This window comes from Paroedura picta, chromosome 11 (genome assembly GCF_049243985.1).
Source record: "Paroedura picta isolate Pp20150507F chromosome 11, Ppicta_v3.0, whole genome shotgun sequence".
NCBI classification, from domain to species: Eukaryota; Metazoa; Chordata; class Lepidosauria; order Squamata; family Gekkonidae; genus Paroedura; species Paroedura picta.
In genome coordinates this window covers 13642855-13657036 of record NC_135379.1, presented here as the reverse complement: position 1 = coordinate 13657036, position 14182 = coordinate 13642855, and positions in this window count along the sequence as shown.

The window sequence follows — 14182 nt, the reverse complement described above, 5'->3', positions numbered from 1 at the left end:
GCTGAATGGCATTCTAACCACAAGCCACACAAATACAAAGAAATGACAGACGTTGACAACTGGCTTCCCGAACGGCAGAAGGGAAGATTATTTCTCCTTGACCAGTTGACTAAATCACATTCAGAATGTTATAGTGCCACCTGCTGTTTTACTGCACAATATTTCTAGCTTTTATACTTCACAATATTTCCACAGGGCCTGTAAAACGGAGCTGTCCCGCCAGGTCTTTGGTTGAGGGAAGGGCGTGGGAGATCGCAGGGTCCCCTCCACAGCCAAGAACTATCGGCATCCCTGGGGACCGGGGCTTCCACAGTTAACGACATTCAGTCACAACAGAGCAGCATTGAAATGTGGAAACGGAACACTCCGGTATAGAACAACCGTCAGGACTTGCCTGAACGAACAAAAGAGAACTAAGATCAGAAGGATAACCGTGTTCCTCTGAGCCATGTGGATTTAGCACAAGTTAGACTCCTACTAAATTTATATCATCAGTAATTTTAAACAACTGGTATTTGGATGAAAGAAGGTCCTTGGCATTTCCAGAAAGAATCCTTCCCCTGTTTTGTTTTGTTTTTGTGTGTGTGTAGAGTCCATTTCCTGCAAAATCCAACTGCAAACTTTCCATTTATCGAACAAAATGCTGGCGACAACAAAGGATATTGCCAAATGGGGCTCTGAATCTCTTTGCTTGATTGCAGTCAGGCTATAAAAGCTGATCGCTTCTTTTCTTTCAAAGTAGCAACGGTGGGGAAGGAGTACGTGTGTCAAAACAACACTGCATTTAAAAATCTGTATTTTCACTGGGGGAAATACAGCACTTTGGGGAGAAAACACAAACAATTCCATCTGCGTTTCCAGTTCCTTCTTGTATTTACTGTAAATGGGCACATTTCGCTACAGAAAACAACATATTGCAACAAAGAAGAAAGCATCGGCTTATCTCTGATTCGATTTGACTCAGGGAGGTCTGCTACCTGAAGATGCTTTATTGAACTGATATAATTTCTTCTTCTTTTTTGAAAGAAAGTTCCATTGAAGTCTGGAAATCTTGTGAACAAGCAGGAGTCAGCTGGTATCCTGTGAGTGGGGCAGGGTGGGTCTTTTGCTGAGGGACATCGCCACTGCCTGAGCCCCTGCTCCACTTGCTTTCCCGCCGGTGCCCCTGACTTCCCGCCGCCCTCTGGGGGGCACTGCCAGCAGCAGCTCTGCAGTGCCATGCTGAGGGGGAGCCCCAGCCATGGCAGCCGCTAGAGAGCACCAAAGGTGAGCCAGTGGCAGAGTGGCAGGGCAGCCCCCGAGGCAGCAGCTGGGAAGGAGGACGAGGAGGAGCCGCGGCCCGGTACCAACTGATCCACGGACCGGTCCCGGTCCCCGGACCGGGGGTTGGGTACCACTGCCATAGAGGATGACTGGTGTCAAGGACTAGAAATACATAAATAATATACCTGGAGGCAGACAAAACAGGCTGAAAGGGAGAGAACGAGGCAGAGAAAGGAGGGAGGAAATAGTGTGGGGAGGGAACACGAGCTGCTACCCCACAAGTCCTGCCCCCCAAGTTCCCTATGAGGCCAATGGGCCTTCCTAGTGGCCACAAAACTGGGCCATAGCTTCCAGGTTACAACATTCCTGGAGATTTGGGGACATCAGAAGAATATAATGCAAAAGAACCCAACCTCCAAAGCAGTCTCCCCCGATCTCACCCTTCTAAGGCTCCGACTCCAAATCTCCAGGAATTTCCCCGCCTGAGGGGCCAACCCTAAGAAGAACTGATCTCTGTGGCTGGGATATCCATTGTGATGACATCTCTAGGATGACCCGGAGAAGAAGGAGAGTTGTTTTTTATACCCCACTTTTCACTGTCCAAAGGAGAGTCGCTTACAATCGCCTTCCCTTCCTCTCCCCACAACAGATGCCCTGTGTGGTAGGTGGAGCTGAGAGAGCTCTGACAGAACTGCTCTGTGAGAACAGCTCTAACAGGGCTGTTACAAGCCCATGGTCACCCAGTGGGTTGCATATGGAGGAGGAGCGGGGAATCAAGCCCAGCTTGTCAGATTAGAAGCCGCCACTTTTAACTGCTACACCTCGCTGTCTCTCAGCTACACCAAGCCGGAGGTTGGCAACCCTAAAAGGAGGGAAGGACCAAGGAAAGGGGAGAGGGATTTTTGGAAAGGGAAAAAAGAAACAGTGGAGGAGGAAGAACTGAGATGTGCCTTCTCTGGACCCTTGCAGGATTCTGCTTGCAGTATGTTCTGACCTGGAAGCTCACAGAGCATGTATCCGTGTTAGCCTTTGCCAGGGACACAACCTACTATTTGATTTGAGCACACACACGAAGCTGCCGTTTGTTGAACCAGGCCAATCATCTAGCAAGGTCAGCAGCATCTGCTCTGACCGGCAGCGATTCTCTGGGGTCCTGAACAGGTCTTTCACATCACCTACTGCCTGATCTTTTAAGGGGAAATACTGGTGGAGACTGAATCTCGGACCTTTTTCCAGCAAAGCAGATCGATGCTCTGCTCCAAAGCCACGCCCCCTCCTCATTTATGATTGTTTCTCAAAACTTTAGAAACTCTACTATTTGTACAGGCATTCGTATGCCTCTTTTCCTCCCCTGTTTTTACTCGTCTTCCTGGGTAGTTTAGTGTCCACCTGCAGTAATGGCAGCTTCAGCTATCAGAGAGTCCTCAGCCCACTTTTTGCATTCGACCCTAACGGCGGAGCCGTTCGACCCTAACGGCGTTAGGGTTGCCAGCTCCGGTTTGGGAAAATCCTGGAGATTTGGGGGTGGAGCCTTTAAAGGAGGGAAAGGACCTCAGTGAGGTGCAATGCCATAAACTCCGCCCTCCAAGGCAGCCATTTTCTCCAGCGGAACTGAACTCTGTCATCTGAAGATCACTGTAATTTCAGGAGATATCCAGGACTCACCTTGGCTTATATTTTCTGTTCCTGTTCTTGACGCTCAGTGAAATTAAAGCGATAAACTTAACCTTGGCTGCTTCCGTGCTGGGAGTTCTGGGGCGGTAATTTCTGCCCCCGTGGGCCAAACGTATGACGCGTTAAACTGGAAACAAGAGCAGAACCCAAACCAGGGATGGGTCTGTCCTACCCGTTCCCTTAAAACTATCCATTTGCCCCTCCAGCTTCAGTCTTTCACACTGTCCTGCGCAAACAGTTTCAGTGAGAAAAGTCATATGGCTAATGGCTGATACGGGGGAAAGAGAGAGAGAGAAGCCTGGTGCACTGAAAGGCAAATCTGGCTTTGATTTGTGGAATGTCGAATGGGAGAGATGAAGTGTGGCTCCGTCCCCGACTAAAGAGGTCAGCCCCCCCCCAAATGTTTTTGGAAAGCAGTTGTGATTCATCCTCCCTCGGCCATTGTTCAGAAATCGAGGTCAACAAGGCCGAAGCCAAGCTGCCTAATGAACCGGAGTGGAATGGAGCTTGCTGTCACATGAGCACTGCCAAGTGCTGCCCTTCAAGAGCACGTCTGTCAGGGCCACAGGCAAAGGCTGGCCATAAATTCGGAGGGTGCTCCCAGCCCTATTGGGGAGGCTTTGATCTTTGAGTAGTCCAGCTTCTGGCCCTGATCAAGGTTCCCTGAACTGAAGCGCCAGGCTGGGGGGAAAGGAGGTGGGGGGAGAAAGCACGGGAGGGGAGGGGCTTCAGGGTTCTCTCCCCCACTGTTTTCACCAGTGGAACTAGATGTGAGGGGCCCAGTCTGAGAGACGGCTGAAGCCGCTCTTCCCTTTCACAGCACTCTGGAGCTGAATGGCACAACGGAGCACTTTCGAGGTAAGTATAAGGCAGCTTCATGTGTCCATCTGACAGAGTCCTATTGAACGAGCCTGCTCACCAGAGCAGCTTGTTTGGTTTCAAAAACAAGTTACATAAAACTCTTGCCTCCTTCTCAATCACTGCCACATTCCAGGGACCAAAGCAAATGTAACTGGTGACATGTGTAGCCGCTTTATATTCAAGATCAGTGTTGTCTACTCAGACCGGACACAGCTGTTCATTATGTTTGTTTGTTTGTTTGTTTAGTGCCCACTGCTCCCCAAAGGCTCACGCCGGGTCACAGTCGTCTGAATATTACAAATATAAAAGCCCTTAAGACATGGCAGCAAACTCGCCCCACCTCTAACAATAGCCCCAATATCATCTAGAGGGGGAGGGAGGAAGAGGGCGCAGATGGAATTCGCTACCACTGCTTCTATAGGAGGGGCCTTGATCTACCTGGCCACCTAGCCTCAACCATAGACCTGGCAGAAGAGCTCCGTTTTGCAGGCCCCCACAGAATGCTGAAAGCTCCTGCAGGGCCCGCAGCTCCTCTGGGAGCTCATTCCACCAGGTCGGGGCCAGGACCAAAGAGGCCCTGGCCCTCATTGAGGCAAGATGTACTTTCCTGGGGCTGGGAATGGTTTTTCACATCACCTAGTGCCTGGCACCCTTTCAACTGGAGATGCTGGGGATTGAACCAGGGACCTTCTGCATGTAAAACAAAGGCTCGTCTACTTGGCCACATTCATTCCGTATATTAAACAATTCTACAATGACAAGATACATCAACCTCATGGAGCTGCTGTTAGGCTAATGCTTATTTATTTGTCGGCAGAATCGTCTTGCGGTGGGTTACATAAATACGAGATATAAACCCCATATAAAAATTAAAAATTTAAACCATTCTCAACCCTCCAATAGCAAACAAGTTGAGGGAAATTGATATGTGTAGCTGGAAAAACAAGGTTGACATACACGTGACACCAATTAATGTGAGGGAGCAGTGAAGCACAAGGCAGGCCAAAAACATGACTGTTTCTTTTTTTTAATCCCTTTAAAAAGCAAACCATCTATTACTCCTAGAGAAACCCTCAAGCTAACACTGCATTCATATAGTGAGGGAGTGCAGAGTCACCAAGGTCACAAATACCAGTTTTTAAAAATGCCACATATTTATTACTTTTTGGAGTCTCAAAATACTTTCAGATTTTTTCCCCTTTCTATAAATAGTGTTGCCCCAAAGGCTGACATTTGTAGGAATATGAAATCTTCAGCAATAAAGAGATATTTTGACATAACATATCAACAATGCTTTTGATATGGTTTATCTTTTTAAAAATAATTTTAAAACATTAAAAATATCTGGCATGAACATAGGGACGTGGAGCAGTTGTGCAACTGGTTATGGGTCATTGCACTGGCACTAGCCAATAGGTTCCAGTGATAATTTCATAGCCATATTCCACACAGGTGACACAATTTAAAAGGATGTGACCGCTGGAGAAAGAACAATACTTTTTGATTGGTGAGACAGTCAGAAATCCCTCCAACTGCTTCTTTTTATATTCTGATATAGATATAGAATATAGATAGTATATAACACCTAAGAGAGCCTCTTGTGGCGCAGAGTGGTAAGGCAGCAGACATGCAGTCTGAAAGCTCTGCCCATGAGGCTGGGAGTTCAATCCCAGCAGCCGGCTCAAGGTTGACTCAGCCTTCCATCCTTCCAAGGTCGGTAAAATGAGTACCCAGCTTGCTGGGGGGTAAACGGTAATGACTGGGGAAGGCACTGGTAAACCACCTCGTATTGAGTCTGCCATGAAAACGCTAGAGGGCGTCACCCCAAGGGTCAGACATGACCTGGTGCTTACACAGGGGATACCTTTACCTTTACTATAACACCTAAGGTTGATATTAAGTACTGGAAATGTTATGTTAAAGTGATTTTTTTTTCATGTGGTGAAGTGTTAGTTAAAATTGCTGAGCTATTTAAAAAGATAAAACTGACATCTATAGTCAACAGAAAACCAGTTGAAGAATTTCAAGAACAGTGGAATTTTTACCTGGAGTACTTGGAAAAATGAAACTTCAAGCAATTGGGGACTCTGGGGGTGGGTAGAGGGAGGGGTGATATTGTAACCAAAGTTATTCTTTCTTTTTTCTTTTTCTATATCTATATAAAAATTAAAAAAAAATATAATAATAAGGATGTTAACGTGCCTGCCCGAGACCAGAAAATCCTTACCTCACATGAAATTTATTAGCTCCTTTAAACCGGGTGAGCCGCAAAAGATGATCCAAAGCCACATGTAACAAAAATGCAATGACGTATAGCAATCTATGGTCAACCGCAGGCCTGTTTTCTTTCAACCTAGACAAGAGACTTGTTGTCCTCTTTCAAATTCCACCCGTGTCATTTAATTTCTGGCTTCCGAGGGGTATGTTTAGTTCCAGTTTGACCACATTAATTGCCTCTTCTCCTCTGGCTGATCTCTGTTGACTGAGATGCTTGCTGCATAAAGATTGAGGTGGACTTGAGGCAACCTGTAATTCCATTTATTGTGTTAACGTGACTGTCTGAACATGGTCTACTCCCCTGAGGTTAGATGGGGTCTGTCAAACCACTATCTGGACCTATAATGTGAAGCTGGTTTATTAATTCCACTCTTAGTCTGTGATGTACGAATGTAGAATCCTACCGTATCTTGGCTTGTTTCCTGGCACCACAAAGGAGGTGAAGCCAGCACTTTCTGAGGCAAAACAGGGTTTGAGTGGCCACCTGTAGGTAAAATCTTGGTTTCACAAACTGTGTATAATTAAAATAAGCTGTTTTTTCACAGCACTATATCAGAACTAAGGCATTGTATTTGATGACAGCATCTCCAGAGTTCGTCTACAGATGGCATGTTGTCACATCAGTTTTCATGTAGTGATTTGAGCATCGGTCTTGCAAACAATCTGATGTGCCTTGTCACAATTTTGACCTCTGGTTCTCAACTGCTCTTCCAGAATGTAACAAGGTGTGCCTTCACAAAGCCAGACATTCAGATGTCGTAACAAAACACAAAGCCAGTTCTGAGGAAAAGTCACACCAACGAGGCTTTTCTTAAATCTCTGCTTAACTTTTTCATTGTAGTGGTGAAGAACAGTGGATTCTAATCTGGTGAGACAGATTTTTTCCCCTCTCCTCCTCCACAAGCAGCCAGCTGGGTGACCTGGGGCTCATCACAGCCATGATAGAGCTGTTCTCACAGAGCAGTTACATCAGTAGCTCTCTCAGCCCCAGCTACCTCATGGACTGCCTGCTGTGGGGAAAGGAAGGGAAGGCAAATGTAAGCCACTTTGAGACTCCTTCTGGTAGAGAAAGGCAGGGTATAAAAAAACCAACCCTCCTCTTCTTGCTCACTGTGATGTAGACACACAGTCAATTATCTTACCTGAAAACAGGTGTAAGGAAAGGTGCTAGGTGCTTCCATCTCCACCCATTCAAACTCCAACCTTATATTTACTCCTTAACTGTTAGGTATGTCAAAGGAGGAAAGCTATTGCAGGTGTGTATTTATAGGGAAGCTAAATGATGGTCAATGAGGGCTGTTGATTTATGGGCTCGGAAACACCAGCTGCCGACATTTTCCCTCAGGTTTTGAAATGTACACGATCCAGCTTTGGTCCTGCACTGATCCACATCTGTCTGGGAGGCCCTTCCCATGTTCACTTTGGACATTATTCTACTTGCAGTCACTGCATCTTCAGGCCAGCTGCTGTTTTTGTCCCTTGTCGCTGGCACTCTGACCAAGGGCCTGCAAAAAGGAGCTCCTCCGCCAGGCATTTGGTTGAGACCAGGCACAACCAACAGCGAATGAAGGTCTCATTAAAATAATTAGTTTGAAAAATGAGGAAAGGCCAAGTACAAAAATAAAAGTGCACACCTTGGCAATGTCGACTGCCTAAGTCTGCAGGTGGACTTTGCTGAGTATGTCAAGCCAAAAGAGAGGATTTCATAATTCACTTTCCCACCCCCACCAATGGCAGCATAAATCATTCCCCCCCCCCATCTTATTCACACAACAATCCTGTGAGGTGGGTTAAGCTGAGAGTGACATCATCTAACCCAGCCAGCTACCATGGAAGATGGGGGATTTGAACCCGAGTCCTTCACATCCTCACTGTAACCATTACACTGCCCCCTTCCTTTTGACCATAGAGTCACAATTGTCTTACTATGACCCCTCATGGTTTTCAGGCTGCCAACTTCCAGGTAGGGTCTGGAGTTCTCCTTGAATTCTCATTGCTCTCCGGGCTGCAGATTAGTTCCCTTGGAGGAAACAGCAACTTTGGCCTATGGTCGCTATGATATCCTCTCCCTGCAGAACTCCTGGCCCAAGGAGGCTTGCCAACTTCCAGGTAGGGTCTGGTGAGGTGGAATGACAACTAATCTCCTTACGACAGAGATCAATTCCCGTTTTGGAGGGTGGACTCCATGGCGTGATACCTGCTGAGCTTCCCTCCTTTCTCTGCCCCCCTAGGCTCCACCCCTTAATCTCCAGTAATTTCCCGTCCCAGAGTTGGCACGCCTATGTACTAAGATGCACATTAGATCATCCGCCCTGATCCTTCTTGTGTCAATTTTCTTGTATTTTAAGAAGATCCTGAAGGTTATCCAACTGTCCCTAGCTTCTTAAGAAATAATTCAATATGTTTATTTATATAATATCACCAGGGCCTGACCCTAGAGTGGCTCACTGCAACTATGCAGCTGCCATCCAGCTGCTACTCCAAGTTCCTCCCCCCCCCAGACTCTACCACGAGTCAGACAGTCTCTTCCCCAAACATTAATTCTTCTTTACCCGTACAATCCTTTTATGTACGGTTCACCGCACACACAGATCGGTCATTGCTGATTCCCACTAAGCAATATGGAGCAATGGTGTTTCCATTGTTCTTTCTTTGTGAGGACTGCTGCATCTCGTTGAGTTTCGGGTTTCATTGTGTAATAGCCCTGCTTTGAACCCTAAGCGAGTCTTTACCATTGATGTTTATCCACCGAGATTACTACAAATTGCTCTCCTTTCAGGATATGATGGCCCATTCATTGTTCTGCCTATGGAACTTTATTGACGCAGGCAGTCCTCTGTTTTTTTTTTGTGACATCCACAAAACATTGGGACAGCGCAAAAGGAAAGGAGAATCATTCCTTTTGGAACTCCATGCCAAAAAAAAAAAGAGAGATTCTTAATTGCTCTGGACTTTCTCAGAAGATTATTGTCTGTTTCCAATATAAATTTTATTCCTAATCTCTCCACTATGTCAGATGGCAGAATTAATCAAGCCGCATACCTGTCTTTATGCTTCAGGATCATTCTAGCTCGATAAATCAAAGTATCTAAACCCACCCACACTCTATGAGTAGGTTGTGATCAGAGGGGGGGGGGGGTTATGGGTTTTTGTGTGGCATCTAAGCTTCTACAAAATCCAGACACCAGACAATATATGCAACCTGGGAATGTTCCCAGCTCTGCTTAGTGTTCTGATAGAGGGTAGACATCCCATATAAATTACAAGCCTTCCCCCCCCCAACTTCCCTTGTCAATGCTGAAAACTTTTTCCTCTATTCCCTGCTGCTCTTAAACATTTCAGCAGGTGGAGAAAAGCAGGGCCTGGAACAAGTTTGTGGGGAGTGAAGGCATAAAATATCAGTAGCAGCTAGAGCTGGCTATCCCAGGATGAGCAGTCCCTAGAGATTTGAGGGCAGTGTTCAGGGAGGGAAATCAGAAAGGATGCAATTCCATGGACTCTTGCCTCTGACACTGCTTAAGATTGCCAAATACCTAGAGACTGGCTGGGGTGGGGAGGAGGGTAGAACCTGGGGACCCCCTCCAACGTGTTGCCATAGTTTAAATATGCAAAAAGGGGAAAAGCACCAAGCTGCTTAAAATAATAAAAGTGTTTTGTTTAGAAAAGAAACAAACGTTGAATAGAAAGAGCATACAGAGATCTAACTATCTGTCTGTTCTGCAGGCAAGCAGAGAGGAAGCAATCTCAAAGCATCAGGAAGTCTTTAAGGGACTCAATCATGAGTCTGGAGGAGATTGTCTGGAAGAGTCTGTTCTAACTATGCTAAATACACATCTCCTCTGATGCCCCCTGCAGGATATTCTTCATATGCTTTTGAATCATGCACACGACAGATCTCGCAGATTCCCACAAAGCAGTCATTTTCTCCCAGGGAGCTGGTCTCTGTCACCGGGAAGCCAGTTGTAATTCCAGAACTGGGTCTTCCTTAGAGATAACCCGAGTATCAGCGCTGTTTGTGGCCTCCATAAATGCTAGCGTTCTGCTATAGTGTTTGGAAACCACTGAGACTTTCTGCTTTCTGAGACTCCCATGGTCTCCGTTGTCTTCAATTTGCAGTGGAGATTCCCAGCTCCCTCTTCTGCCGACCCAGTCCCCATGGCCTCAAGACAGGGTCCAAGTTGGATGCAAATATTTCCTGTAGAATCCAACTCTGGAAAAGGACCAGTTCAAAGCTCCAGCTAATGAGCATCAAAAAGAATTTAGCAGCAAAACAAGCCGGGGAACCAGCCCCAAGCAAAACGTCTTTCCAGGAGTGAGAAAGCCGTGGTTCCTTTGAAGCGTCCCTGGCTGGGGATGCACACAACAGCTGCTGCAGTCATCGGCAGTGCCTTTAGCCTCACCTCATTTTGCATGATAAATTAACTCAGTCTTTCAAGGCTTTCTTAAGAGAGCAGTGGGATTTGTATGAATGATGCAAGGTACACTTTATTCCACAAACTTATTTATCTGGGCAGAAGGATTTATGGTGCTGATGATTCTGGCTTACCGAACTGGATATTTCGACTCTTTCAAATAATCGCTGAAATTATCACATTAGCTTTGGAAAAACGATGCGACTGCAGCGGATGGACAGAAGTCCTGAGGGCTTTGAAGAGCTTAATATTACCCTAAAACTCACCCCTGGCAGAAGTTTTCAAATTGACATCACAGGCTCCTGTCTAGAATGGATTAGCCACTGGTCACTTCCCCTTATGCCGAGCTGGAACAGGTGCCCAACAGCTTGGCTCGATCGGTGTAATAAATTGAAAATTTTTGAACTAATTGCTTAGGAGCACCTTATTTTCCCCTTTCCTTTTGGATCCTGCCTGGATTTGTGCAGGTACAAGAACTCCCTTCCCCAAGTCTTCTTGAGCCTCTCATCCCTCAGGAGCATTTTGGGGTGTCATGGGAGAGGAATGGGCAAAAATCATCCCCCCCCCACACTTGCACCTATGGAAATCTAGACAGGATCCAAGCCCTTGATCAAGAAATCACCTTTCTGCAAACTGAAATTAAATCAACTTGACTGTTCCTTTTACAGTTCTCAAAATAGCACATAGTCAGGGCCGGATTTACATGAAAAGAGGCCCTAGGCTATTCCACTTATGTGGCTCTTTCACCTCCCATTTTTAAGTTTGTAAATTACATGAGAGATAATAAAGTACATCATTACTGTGATATATATATCAATATGTTAAATGAAACATGTGATTGGTACTAACTTTTATAAAAAATGTGGAATATAGGCCCCTCTTGAACTTGAGGCCCTAGGCCGAAGTCTAGTTGGCCTATAGGAAAATCCGGCCCTGCACATAGTTGCGGCTCATGTGGGGTCAGGGTAGTGACTGTTTTGCCCCATAAATTGGAGCTATTGCCGTTCCACAAGGCCTGTAAAATGACCCTCTTCTGCCAAACTTATGGCTGAGGCCAGGGCACCTTATCATGTGGGCCTCTCTCGTTTTCTCTCCCACCTTTCTTCTTGGTTGGACATATATTTCCAGCCGATAGCTACATTGTAGGCCAGATGGAAGATGGTTGGGATGGAGTGGGAAGGAGTTGGGAGTCTTAAGTGTAGGATTTTTAAAATTTTGATGGATATTTCAATTATTCTGTAAGCTGTCCTGAGCCTGCTTATTATTATTAGACTAAATAAGAATAACAATAAATCAAAAACTAGGACTTACAGGTCACAAAAGCTTATGCCTGAATAAAAACAGGACAAGCTTCCTTTTTTTTGTTTTGTTTTATGCAGAAGATTAACATGGCTACCCTAAACCACCCCATACAGATCAATGAAGAAACTACCAATGCTCCTTTTTCAGGTGTTATATTTTTGGCTCTCCTAAATCATGTCCTAGGAGAGTATGCTAGACACCATCCTTTTGTTATGCATGACCATCATTTTATGTGTATAGGACAACATACACATTGGGGAGGGGGCATGGCTCAATGGCAGAGCAACTCCTTTACATGCAAAAGGTCCCAGGTTCTATCCCCAGTATCTCCAATTTAAAGGATGCCCTGTCTGAGTAGGCCACTGATTTTGATGGACCAATGGCTTGATTCAGTATAAGGTACCTTAATGTGTCCACATACTTTGAAGCTTAGGCACATGTGGATATACACCTGCAACATGCTGGTGTTTCTGATCCTGTGTACTACGGTTGGAAAATATACATTGCCCTGTTTATACAAGATGGTAATTCCATGTAGCACCCTCTCCTGATATGCAAGGTAGGAGCACCTAAAATTTTTAATGAATGGGCTATAGAAACAAATCAAGTGGGTGCACATTTGCCTCCCCGATTTTCCTTTTGGCATAAAGAGGAAGTAAACAAAGTCATTAATGCGAAGTCAGAATATCACAGAATGCCTATCTTTAAGAACATGATGTACTTAAATGACATTTATTCTGATTGCTCTAGCTGCAATCAAGTGATACTGAGCAAACAACCATTCCAGCGTAAACAGCGACTGTATGCATGTGCAAGCAGAGCATGGAGCCTCTGGGGCTATTCAAAGGAGTCTTGGTGCAGGGATCTAGGCTTAAAAGCCGATTGCCTTAAGGCAATTGAATGTCTGAATGGTTGTGCACGTTTTTATTATTAGCATCCAAATGAGCTGGTTGTTAGGCAAGTCTTGACCCAGAGCCTAATTTGAGGATCTTGGCAGGTTCATTGCATGTGTTTGTGCTTTCTTTGCTGGAGTCAAATGTCTTTGCTTGGAGAGAAGTTGGATGGCCACACTAAAACCACATCCCACTAAAAATTCTGATAATTTCCACCAGATTTCAGCACTGTACAGAAGCAAACACATGCAGTGCCATATGCCAGCTTGGTGCCCTAGCCTGGCCAATTGCAAATAAATGAGCAACATGGTCAAAGGGGCCCAGCTCCAGTGCCCTCCTTGCCCCTTAATGCCCTGAGGCAACAGTACGGCTGACTTTGGGAACTGCTGTTCTAGAGGCTGTATCAGGCGGACTCTTGGAGAAATTGTGTATTCTCTGAGAATGTATCTAAATCTAAACAAATGGTCAATAAACATGCTGTGAAGCAATGAGATAATCCAATTACGTTATGTTAACAACCACCACCACAGAAAGTGATTTATGCTATCAATATTAAAATATATAATTTATGCTATGCTAGGTTCTTTATTATAGCATCACTGAAGTTTTTCGGCTTTGGTCCCAGCCTGGTAGAATATGCTGCTGGCAGAAACTTGGGCCCTGAGGGAGCTATCAAAGTTCCCCATGGCCTGCAAAACATCATTATTCCACTGGGGTAAATAAATAACATCAAGTGCCCCCCCACCCCCAGCTACTTACCACAAACAACGGCTGGAGGGACAATTGATCAAAGCCATGAAATGAAAAACAAATAGCAGGATAGTCTTTAATCTGTTATACCTTTTTATTAAATTTGTTTTACCAGAAGCTTGTATTATAATTGTTGAACACTGCCCCAAGCATGACTGGAGAGGGCCATCTATAAACTAAATAAATAATTTATACCTGTTCTTTGCCAGTTTTAACAACCGTGGTTTCCCCTACTGAGAATTCTGTTTTTAAATTCCCTAAGCTCTCTCATGCAATTAGAAGAGTTGGTTCTTATATGCCACTTTTCTCTACCTAAAGGAGTCTCAAAGCAGCTTACATTTGCTTTCCCCTCCACACAACAGACACCTTGTGAGGCAGGTGAAGCTGAGAGCCCTGATATTCCTGCTTGGTCAGAACAGCTTTATCAGCGCTGTGGCAATCCCAAGCTGGCTGCATGTGTGGGAGTGTGGAATCAAACCTGGCTCACCAGATTAGAAGTCCACACTCCTAACCACTACACCATGCTGGATCTCTGTTTCCCAGGAGAAAGGCAATTAATGTCAGTCCACTTTAAAGTCCATAGTGCAGAATAAGTGAGAAAGAGAATTATCTGTTTCTTTGCAGCACATAAAAATTTAACTGAGAATAATACTTTCTGGTGTGCAGGTGCATTAGTCATTAGCAGAACAGAATTTGAGTTCCACATTACCTTAAAGACCAACAAGATTTTTCTGAGATAAACTTTCCTGA